General features: G+C 51.9%; 1 protein-coding gene across 1 annotated transcript in view; it reads right to left on the bottom strand.

Annotated features, from left to right (window-relative positions):
• TJP1 (tight junction protein 1) overlaps positions 1 to 12,112 on the bottom strand; it is a 232,339-nt gene that overhangs the window by 118,112 nt on the left and 102,115 nt on the right. The window lies entirely within an intron of this gene.

A 12,112-nucleotide genomic window follows, 5' to 3' on the forward strand; every position in this document is an offset into this window, starting at 1 on the left:
CTGATCACATATCCAGCTCTTTCCATTATCTTCCCTTCCATCACCTTGCCTCTTTCCCTTCAGTCTATTATTGAAATGGTTTCATAATTCACTTATATTTTCTAATAGTGACATTTTCAGCTCATTTTTTAGACCTGAAGCAACTAATCAAAAAATGTGTTAGTCCAACAAAAGTGAATCAATTTTAGTAAACATTTTTCTCCGAGGACAAGCAGGCTGCTTGTTCTCATGTGGGTCTACGTCTGCGTTGGCCCAGGAATCATCATTTTGCAAGCAAAATAAAAACAAAGCTTTGCCAGAGTCTTCTGGTGTGCATGCGCGGACTGATTTCCCACCCATCGCGTCAGCACATCTCGTCAGTTTTTCTTTCTCCACGTTGAGGTGCGGTAGTTTTTTCTGCGCTCCTCTCAGGCACAGGAAGAGTCTTCAAGTTGTATTTTTCTTCTAATTTTTCTTTATTTTATTATCATCATGTTTACAAAAAAAAAAAAAAAAAACCAGGGTCCCGTAGTTCTGTTTAGTTTAGCCCCTTTTTCAAGTTTTCTTTCTTTTTCGATGCGGCCGTTTTTAGGCCACGCGTTCGGGTTATTCCCTTCTTTTTCTGCTTTTTTTCTTTTATCAGGCACAATCGCGTCCTTTAAATTTTGCCGAAGCAGTTTTTCCTTCCATGTCATCGAAGACACCCAGTGGCTTCGAACGTTGTACTCTGTGCAACCGGACCATCTCAGGTACCGATACCCATGTCTACTGTATCCAATGCCTTGGGCCCGACCATAGCCCAGCCGCCTGTAGTCTGTGTCTACGTATGAAGAAACGGACCCAAGTGTCTCGAGAAGCCCAACGAGAGAAGCTTTTTGGGACATCTAGGGAAGAATCAATGTCGGGAGCGGAGGTAATGGCTGCTGAAAGACCAACTCGCGCTGGGATCAGTGAGGCATCGAGTGGGTCTCCACCTGCCTCGAGGCCTCCTGTTATGCAGGCCCCCTGGGACCAGCCTTCGTCAGACCCGGCCCTGAGAAGACCGCCAGGGTCGCTTTACTCATACTACCCCTCTCCTCAAGACCCTTCACTGGCTCCTTATCCGTTTTCGCATCCTGTTCAAACTTCTTCTACTAACATATAAATGTACTCACTCTGCCGCTCCCCAGTATCTCTCCACACTCGTCCATCCCTACACCCCTTCCCGTGCACTCCGCTCCATGGATAAATCCTTCTTATCTGTTCCCTTCTCCACTACTGATGAAACAAAAAAGTGAGGAGAATGGATGAGGATACCAACTGTTTTATATTTATTCACTTAAAAAATTCACTTAAAAAATTACATGTGCATAAACAGCGACCCGACACGGCCGTGTTTCGGCACAATGGCCTGCTTCAGGGGTCTTTATAACCTTGAATGATGTAGTTTAGAATGTTTGTTCCAAGGGAAATAACAGGAAACAAATCTCTCTGGTCTCCTCTCTTCAAAAATAATATATATGAGATATATATATTTTTTTAAAAACGAGCATCTAAATACTCCTCTCCTATGAGTTATCGGCAAATTGCAAAAATGCTCCATGGATAAATCCTTCTTATCTGTTCCCTTCTCCACTACTGCCAACTCCAGACTTCGCGCCTTTTGTCTCGCTGCACCCTACGCCTGGAATAAACTTCCTGAGCCCCTACGTCTTGCCCCATCCTTGGCCACCTTTAAATCTAGACTGAAAGCCCACCTCTTTAACATTGCTTTTGACTCGTAACCACTTGTAACCACTTGCCTCCACCTACCCTCCTCTCTTCCTTCCCGTTCACATTAATTGATTTGATTTGCTTACTTTATTTATTTTTTGTCTATTAGATTGTAAGCTCTTTGAGCAGGGACTGTCTTTCTTCTATGTTTGTGCAGCGCTGCGTATGCTTTGTAGCGCTATAGAAATGCTAAATAGTAGTAGTTCCTCATCGGTACTGAGGAGTCTCGATGACGGACATCGAGCGAAGGCGAAGAAGCACAGTCATTGTTCTCCTTCGACACACTGTGCCGGGAGCTCCAGGGCATCGAGGGAATCGGCACCCGAGAAGCGTCGGCGCCGAGAGGATTACTTCCCCTCTATATAGGAGGTGCCGATGCATCGGTCTTCTGGCAGCCCGGTAACTGCTCCCGAGCCTCAACAGATTCTGCCACCAGCTCGTTTACTGACCCCACAGCCTTGTCCGACGGCGGCTCTCAACGAGCGCATCAGGGCCCTGCTTTCAGAGCTTCTGGAAGGATTGCTGCGCCAGTCTGCTTCAGTGTCGGGGGTGCTTGCACCTTCCGTACCGTCTGCTGCAGCGGCATCTGGTCCTTTGCCTGTGATGAGGTTCCTGGCCTCGGTACCGCCTGCAGCATCGGCGTCACCTGCCACCCAGGTCGACTCCCCTTCGACATCGGTGGAGGAAGTTTCACCGCAATCCAGGCAAGCGTGGACTTCTCGGCACCACCATAGAGGACGTCGTTCCTCGGCATCGAGGTAGGCTCAGTTTCGGACTGCTCTAAAGGAAGTCTTGTCTGATACTGAAGATGAGCGTTCGTGGGAGGAAGAGGAAGATCCCAGATACTTTTCTTCTGACGAGTCCTATGGGATTCCCTCTGAACATTCCCCTCCACCAAAAAGGAGACTTTCTCCACCAGAGTCTATCCTTTACCTCCTTTGTCAGTGAAATGGCTGCGGCTACTCCTTTCCCTATGGTTACTCCTTTCCCTATGGAGGTTGAGGATGAGCCCAGGGCTGAAATGCTCGTGGTCCTGGACTATCCTTCTCTGCCTAGAGAGGCTGCAATGGCTCCTTTGTATAACATACTGAAGGAAGTCCTTATGCGAAACTGGTCATTCCCTCTGTCTAATCCCGTGATCCCGAAAAAAGCTGAATCCCAATATCGGATCCATGGTGAACCTGGACTGATGAAGTCTCAGCTACCTCACAATTCCATGGGGTTGGACTCTGCCATCAAAAGAGCCAAGAGCACTAGGAACTATGCCTCGGCGCCCCCAGGCAGAGAATCTAGAACCTTGGGCTCTTTTGGGAGGAAGATGTATCAGGCCACTATGCTTGCCGCCGAGATCCAAACATACCAGCACATCACAAGCATCCACTTGCGGAACTCTGTGAGGCAACTGTCCAGCTTGGTTAATGCACGCCCTCCGGAGCAGGCCGAGCCTTTTCGTCAGGTGGTCAGGCAGCAGAAGGCGTGTCGAAAATTCCTGGCCAGGGGTACATACAACACTTTTGATGTAGCATCCAGGATCGCTGCTCAAGGTATCGTGATGCGCAGACTCTCATGGCTGCGTCTCTGACCTGGATCATTCGGTCCAGCAGCGGATGGTAGATGTTCCTTGCCGGGGGATAACCTTTTTGGTGAGAAAGTAGAGGATGTAGTTGACCAAAGAAGCATAATGATGCTATGGATTCTCTCTCCCGCCGAGCGCCTTCTGCTACTACCTCCTCATCTAGGAAGTTTATTTGGGGTAAGAGGAGTGCTTCCTATTACTATCCTAGGTGTAGGGATACTCCTGCTTCTCGACAGCCTGCCCAGACTCAGCCCCAGTGCGCTTGTTCTCATCAACAGCGTGTGCCTAAGGCCCCTGGTGCTCCCCAGCAAAAGCAAGGGACGGGCTTTGGAGTGGCTCCAGTTCAGCATAGCCTCAGTAAAAGTGTCCGTACCGGACGACTTGCCGGTAGAGGGGAGGTTGATGTTTTTTCACCAAAGGTGGCCTTTTATAACCAACCGGTGGGTTCTTCAAATAGTCCAATTAGGATATACCCTCAATCTGGAATCCAAACCTCCAAATTGCCCACCAGGAGCTCATTCTTAAAGTTCCCAGCACAAGCAGGTACTTGCAGAGAAACTCTCCGCCCTTCTAAAGGCCAATGCAGTCGAACCCGTTCCACCAGGGGAAGAAGGGCTGGGATTCTATTCCAGGTGCTTCCTTGTGCAAAAGAAAACAGGGGGGATGCATCCCATCCTAGACTTAAGAGCCCTGAACAAATTTCTAGTCTGAGAAAGGTTCAGGATAGTTTCCCTGAGCACCCTTCTTTCCATGATTCAGGAAAACGATTGGCTATGCTCTCTGGACTTAAAGGATGTTTATACACATATCTCGATACTTCCAGCTCACAGGAGGTATCTTCGATTTTGGCTAGGGACACAGCACTTTCAGTACCGTGTACTGCCCTTTGGCCTGGTGTCTGCACCCAGAATCTTCACAAACTGCCTGGCGGTAGTCGCAGCATCGCTACACAGACTGGGAGTTCATGTGTTCCCTTATTTCGACGATTGGCTGGTGAAGAGCACCTCGGAGGCAGGTGCTCTACAGTCCATGTGGAGGCCTATTCAGGTGCTAGAGCTACTGGGGTTCGTGATAAATTATTCCAAGTCCCATCTCACCCCAGTTCAAAAACTGGAATTCATTAGAGCTCTGTTCAACAGACAGCTCGTGCTTATCTTCCCGAGGCAAGGGCAGACAACCTCCTGTCCCTAGTGTCCATAGTGCGAGCGTCTCAACAGATCACGGCTCAGCAGATGTTGAGACTCCTGGGGCACATGGCCTCCACAGTTCATGGCACGTCTACACATGAGACCAGCTCAATGGACCCTAACTTCCCAGTGGTGTCAAGCTGTGGGGTATCTAGAGGATGTGATCCAACTGTTCACTGACTTTCGGAATTCTCGTCACTGGTGGACGATTCAATCCAATTTGACCTTGGGACGCCCATTCCAAATTCTTCTACCACAAAAAATGCTGACAATGGATGCATCCCTCCTGAGGTGGAAGGCTCATGTAGATGGGCTTCACACTCAAGAAGCTTGGTCCTCCCCTCCAAAGGGACACCACCTTGTAGTGGTGGAGGGGCTTCTGTGTTTCAATGACTCAGAGGGCTATGCTGAAGGGTTACCCATATCAGAGAGGACTCTGAGGAGAAACCAAAGAGTGTCCCAAACTAGGGAGAGTGAAAAGATGGCGACCAAGCTCATACGCTCAACGGCCCAGCTGTCCTCTGAAATTCTGTCTTTATTTACTTGAAATTTCCTCTCTGCATTTGCAGTTCCCTTAACTGAGAGGAAGGGGACAATGGGGGGAGTCAGCCGCCAATGGCAAGCGTTTTGTCCCCTGTGCAGCAAGTTTGGGACCGCTGCGCAACGAGCTGCCCACAGATGACTGGGTTGGTGAGTCCTTTGATTAGTGCCGGCGAAGAAGCGTCGATGCTCTTGGACCTGGAAACAACTTCATCACTCCCGAATCATTTAACCACCATGTCCAAAGGAGTGGAGGAGTGAGTTAGGAGCGTATGCTGAAACGGAAGTCGTTTACAGCTGAACCCGTGTCGGTGGTACCACTCCTAAACCCGTAAGAGCTATCAGCTTGGAGTTTTTGGCTCCCGTGGAGGTTACATTGAATATCATCTGGAAGGCACGCCAGGACCTAACGGGGGTAGCAAATAATTTTGCTTCAGATATAATCTTATTAGTGAGCCACATGGATAATGTAATCGAATCCTTTGAGAATGAAAAATTGATACAGCAAATGAAGTTCTACAGGAGTAGGGAACGGTTAAGATTTTGAAAATGATAATAGACTAGAAAAATTTGAACAAAAAGCGAATGCTACATACCTGTAGAAGGTATTCTCCGAGGACAGCAGGCTGATTGTTCTCACTGATGGGTGACGTCCACGGCAGCCCCTCCAATCGGAATCTTCACTAGCAAAAGCCTTTGCTAGCCCTCGCGCGCCGATGTGCACCGCGCATGCGCGGCCGTCTTCCCGCCCGAAACCGGCTTGAGCCGGCCAGTCTCATATAAAGTAAGACAAAGAGAAGGGAAGACACAACTCCAAAGGGGAGGCGGGCGGGTTTGTGAGAACAATCAGCCTGCTGTCCTCGGAGAATACCTTCTACAGGTATGTAGCATTCGCTTTCTCCGAGGACAAGCAGGCTGCTTGTTCTCACTGATGGGGTATCCCTAGCCCCCAGGCTCACTCAAAACAACAACCATGGTCAATTGGGCCTCGCAACGGCGAGGATATAACTGAGATTGACCTAAAAAATTTACCAACTAACTGAGAGTGCAGCCTGGAACAGAACAAACAGGGCCCTCGGGGGGTGGAGTTGGATCCTAAAGCCCAAACAGGTTCTGAAGAACTGACTGCCCGAACCGACTGTCGCGTCGGGTATCCTGCTGCAGGCAGTAATGAGATGTGAATGTGTGGACAGATGACCACGTCGCAGCTTTGCAAATTTCTTCAATAGAGGCTGACTTCAAGTGGGCTACAGACGCTGCCATGGCTCTAACATTATGAGCCGTGACATGACCCTCAAGAGCCAGCCCAGCCTGGGCGTAAGTGAAGGAAATGCAATCTGCTAGCCAATTGGATATGGTGCGTTTCCCCACAGCCACTCCCCTCCTATTGGGATCAAAAGAAACAAACAATTGGGCGGACTGTCTGTGGGGCTGTGTCCGCTCCAGATAGAAGGCCAATGCTCTCTTGCAGTCCAATGTGTGCAGCTGACGTTCAGCAGGGCAGGAATGAGGACGGGGAAAGAATGTTGGCAAGACAACTGACTGGTTCAGATGGAACTCCGACACAACCTTTGGCAAGAACTTAGGGTGAGTGCGGAGGACTACTCTGTTATGATGAAATTTGGTGTAAGGGGCCTGGGCTACCAGGGCCTGAAGCTCACTGACTCTACGAGCTGAAGTAACTGCCACCAAGAAAATGACCTTCCAGGTCAAGTACTTCAGATGGCAGGAATCCAGTGGCTCAAAAGGAGGTTTCATCAGCTGGGTGAGAACGACATTGAGATCCCATGACACTGTAGGAGGCTTGACAGGGGGCTTTCACAAAAGCAAACCTCTCATGAAGTGAACAACTAAAGGCTGTCCTGAGATCGGCTTACCTTCCACACGGTAATGGTATGCACTGATTGCACTAAGGTGAACCCTTACAGAGTTGGTCTTGAGACCAGACTCAGACAAGTGCAGAAGGTATTCAAGCAGGGTCTGTGTAGGACAAGAGCGAGGATCTAGGGCCTTGCTGTCACACCAGACGGCAAACCTCCTCCACAGAAAGAAGTAACTCCTCTTGGTGGAATCTTTCCTGGAAGCAAGCAAGATACGGGAGACACCCTCTGACAGACCCAAAGAGGCAAAGTCTACGCTCTCAACATCCAGGCCGTGAGAGCCAGGGACCGGAGGCTGGGATGCAGAAGCGCCCCTTCGTCCTGTGTGATGAGGGTCGGAAAACACTCCAATCTCCACGGTTCTTAGGAGGACAACTCCAGAAGAAGAGGGAACCAGATCTGACGCGGCCAAAAAGGAGCAATCAGAATCATGGTGCCTCGGTCTTGCTTGAGTTTCAACAAAGTCTTCCCCACCAGAGGTATGGGAGGATAAGCATACAGCAGACCCTCCCCCCAATCCAGGAGGAAGGCATCCGATGCCAGTCTGCCATGGGCCTGAAGCCTGGAACAGAACTGAGGGACTTTGTGGTTGGCTCGAGATGCGAAGAGATCCACCAAGGGGGTGCCCCATGCTTGGAAGATCTGGCGCACCACTCGGGAGTTGAGCGACCACTCGTGAGGTTGCATAATCCTGCTCAGTCTGTCGGCCAGACTGTTGTTTACGCCTGCCAGATATGTGGCTTGGAGCACCATGCCGTGACGGCGAGCCCAGAGCCACATGCTGACGGCTTCCTGACACAGGGGGCGAGATCCGGTGCCCCCTGCTTGTTGACGTAATACATGGCAACCTGGTTGTCTGTCTGAATTTGGATAATTTGGTGGGACAGCCGATCTCTGAAAGCCTTCAGAGCGTTCCAGATCGCTCGTAACTCCAGAAGATTGATCTGCAGATCTCGTTCCTGGAGGGACCAGCTTCCTTGGGTGTGAAGCCCATCGACATGAGCTCCCCATCCCAGGAGAGACGCATCCGTGGTCAGCACTTTTTGTGGCTGAGGAATTTGGAAAGGACGTCCCAGAGTCAAATTGGACCAAATCGTCCACCAATACAGGGATTCGAGAAAACTCGTGGACAGGTGGATCACGTCTTCTAGATCCCCAGCAGCCTGAAACCACTGGGAAGCTAGGGTCCATTGAGCAGATCTCATGTGAAGACGGGCCATGGGAGTCACATGAACTGTGGAGGCCATGTGGCCTAGCAATCTCAACATCTGCCGAGACGCTCGCACCCGCGAGACGAGGGACAACAAGTTGTTGGCTCTCGTCTCTGGGAGATAGGCGCGAGCCGTCCGAGAATCCAGCAGAGCTCCTATGAATTCGAGTCTCTGCACTGGGAGAAGATGGGACTTTGGATAATTTATCACAAACCCCAGTAGCTCCAGGAGGCGAATAGTCATCTGCATGGACTGCAGGGCTCCTGCCTCGGATGTGTTCTTCACCAGCCAATCGTCGAGATATGGAAACACGTGCATCCCCAGCCTGCGAAGTGCCGCTGCTACTACAGCCAAGCACTTTGTGAACACCCTGGGCGCAGAGGCGAGCCCAAAGGGTAGCACACAGTACTGGAAGTGACGTGTGCCCAACTGAAATCGCAGATACTGTCTGTGAGCTGGCAGTATCGGGATGTGTGTGTAGGCATCCTTCAAGTCCAGAGAGCATAGCCAATCGTTTTCCTGAATCATGGGAAGTAGGGTGCCCAGGGAAAGCATCCTGAACTTTTCTTTGACCAGATATTTGTTCAGGGCCCTTAGGTCTAGGATGGGACGCATCCCCCCTGTTTTCTTTTCCACAAGGAAGTACCTGGAATAGAATCCCAGCCCCTCTTGCCCGGATGGCACGGGCTCGACCGCATTGGCGCTGAGAAGGGCGGAGAGTTCCTCTGCAAGTACCTGCTTGTGCTGGAAGCTGTAAGACTGAGCTCCCGGTGGACAATTTGGAGGTTTTGAGGCCAAATTGAGGGTATATCCTTGCCGGACTATTTGGAGAACCCACTGATCGGAGGTTATGAGAGGCCACCTTTGGTGAAAAGCTTTCAACCTCCCTCCGACTGGCAGGTCGCCCGGCACTGACACTTGGATGTCGGCTATGCTCTGCTGGAGCCAGTCAAAAGCTCGTCCCTTGCTTTTGCTGGGGAGCCGAGGGGCCTTGCTGAGGCGCACGCTGCTGACGAGAGCGAGCGCGCTGGGGCTTAGCCTGGGCCGCAGGCTGTCGAGAAGGAGGATTGTACCTACGCTTGCCAGAAGAGTAGGGAACAGTCTTCCTTCCCCCAAAAAATCTTCTACCTGTAGAGGTAGAGGCTGAAGGCTGCCGGCGGGAGAACTTGTCGAATGCGGTGTCCCGCTGGTGGAGCTGCTCTACCACCTGTTCGACTTCTCTCCAAAAATATTATCCGCACGGCAAGGCGAGTCCGCAATCCGCTGCTGGATTCTATTCTCCAGGTCGGAGGCACGCAGCCATGAGAGCCTGCGCATCACCACACCTTGAGCAGCGGCCCTGGACGCAACATCAAAGGTGTCATACACCCCTCTGGCCAGGAATTTTCTGCACGCCTTCAGCTGCCTGACCACCTCCTGAAAAGGCTTGGCTTGCTCAGGGGGGAGCGCATCAACCAAGCCCGCCAACTGCCGCACATTGTTCCGCATGTGTATGCTTGTGTAGAGCTGGTAGGACTGAATTTTGGCCACGAGCATAGAAGAATGGTAGGCCTTCCTCCCAAAGGAGTCCAAGGTTCTAGAGTCCTTGCCCAGGGGCGCCGAAGCATGCTCCCTAGAACTCTTGGCCTTCTTTAGGGCCAAATCCACAACTCCAGAGTCGTGAGGCAACTGAGTGCGCATCAGCTCTGGGTCCCCATGGATCCGGTACTGGGACTCGATCTTCTTGGGAATGTGGGGATTAGTTAAAGGCTTGGTCCAGTTCGCCAGCAATGTCTTTTTTAGGACATGGTGCATGGGTACAGTGGACGCTTCCTTAGGTGGAGAAGGATAGTCCAGGAGCTCAAACATTTCAGCCCTGGGCTCGTCCTCCACAACCACCGGGAAGGGGATGGCCGTAGACATCTCCCGGACAAAGGAAGCGAAAGACAGGCTCTCGGGAGGAGAAAGCTGTCTCTCAGGAGAGGGAGTGGGATCGGAAGGAAGACCCTCAGACTCCTCGTCAGAGAAATATCTGGGGTCTTCTTCCTCTTCCCACGAGGCCTCACCCTCGGTGTCAGACACAAGTTCACGGACCTGTGTCTGCAACTTCGCCCGACTCGACTCTGTGGTACCACGTCCACAATAGGGGCGTCGAGAGGTAGACTCCCTCGCCCGCATCGGCGAAGCTCCCTCCGCCGACGTAGTCGGGGAGCCTTCCTAGGAGGCGACGGCAGCCGGTACCGCACGCGGTACCGACGCCGGAGACCTCACCTCGGGCGATGGGCCAGCCGGCGCCACGCTCGACGGTACCGGTGGCGCAAGCACCGCCGGTACCGGAGGGTTAGGGCGCAACAGCTCTCCCAGAATCTCTGGGAGAACGGCCCGGAGGCTCTCGTTCAGAGCGGCTGCAGAGAAAGGCATGGAGGTCGATGCAGGCGTCGACGTCAGAACCTGTTCCGGGCGTGGAGGCTGTTCCGGGCTGTCCAGAGTGGAGCGCATCGACACCTCCTGAACAGAGGGTGAGCGGTCCTCTCGGTGCCGATGCCTGCTGGGTGCCGACTCCCTCGGCGACCCAGAGCTCTCGGTGCCGACACGGGAAGGGGACCGATGACGATGCTTCTTCTCCTTCTTGGAACGAAGCATGTCACCGGAGCTTCCCGGCACCGACGAGGAGGACGTAGAATCCATCCGTCGCTTCCTCGGGGCTGAGACCGAAGAAGGTCGGTCTCGGGGGGGCTGTACCGCAGGAGCCCTCAGGGTAGGGGGAGACCAACCCGAAGGCTCACCGCCACCAGCAGGGGAATGGACAGCCCTCACCTGCACTCCAGACGAAGCACCACCGTCCGACGACATCAGCAGACGAGGTCCCGGTACCACCGATGTCGATACAGTCGTCCGATGTCTCAGCGCCGATGCAGAGGGCCGATGCCTCGATGCACTGGCAGCCGAGGATGAAGGTCCGGACGCTGAAGACGTCGATGCACTCGATACCCCCGGTGCCGATGCCGACGAAGAGCCCGAGAACAAAATGTTCCACTGGGCTAACCTCACTACCTGAGTCCGCTTTTGTAAAAGGGAACACAGACTACAGGCCTGAGGGCGGTGCCCAGCCCCCAGACACTGAAGACACGACGCAAGCCTGTCAGTGAGCGAGATTACCCGGGCGCACTGGATGCACTTCTTGAAGCCGCTGGAAGGCTTCGATGTCATGGGCGGAAAAATCACGCCGGCGAGATCAAAAGTCGAAATGGCGAAATTTGGCACCAGAAAATAGGGAGAAGGAAATTTCGACCGGGGCCTAATGAAGGCCTACCCCGACGACGAAAGAAAACTTATCGGGGCGAAAAAACTCGAAGTACAGGAAGGGAAAGACCAAAAGAGGTCTATCCGAAGCAATTTTCAAAGTTTCTCACGGAAACGAGTCGAAAACGACGCGCGAGGTCGACTTTTCGGGGCACGAACGGCAAAACACAACCGTACCGAGCGCGGAGAAAAGAAGACTGGCCGGCTCAAGCCGGTTTCGGGCGGGAAGACGGCCGCGCATGCGCGGTGCGCATCGGCGCGCGAGGGCTAGCAAAGGCTTTTGCTAGTGAAGATTCCGATTGGAGGGGCTGCCGTGGACGTCACCCATCAGTGAGAACAAGCAGCCTGCTTGTCCTCGGAGAATGATTATTACAACAGATGATTAATATCGAGATTGTTGTTTTCCCAAAGTTCCAGGTATGACTCCTAAAGTTTTTTCCTCTGAAATGATTCCTCTTAGTATATTAATTCAAAAGGAGTGAAGCCTGTGAAACTGGGATTACCTTAATCAGTGGGAATTAGATTAGAGACTCAAGTGTTTGTATTGTTAAATAATTTCTGGTTTTAAAAGCGAAGAAAATGAAATCATAAGTACATAAGTACAAATCAGGTGTATTATTTCCACTAATATTGGACATTAAGTATGTTTCCAACAAAATAAATTGTCTGTACACCGTTTGGGGTTTGAAGAAGCCGACCAGATGA

Source organism: Microcaecilia unicolor, chromosome 1 (assembly GCF_901765095.1).
Source record: "Microcaecilia unicolor chromosome 1, aMicUni1.1, whole genome shotgun sequence".
In the NCBI taxonomy this organism is placed as follows: domain Eukaryota; kingdom Metazoa; phylum Chordata; class Amphibia; order Gymnophiona; family Siphonopidae; genus Microcaecilia; species Microcaecilia unicolor.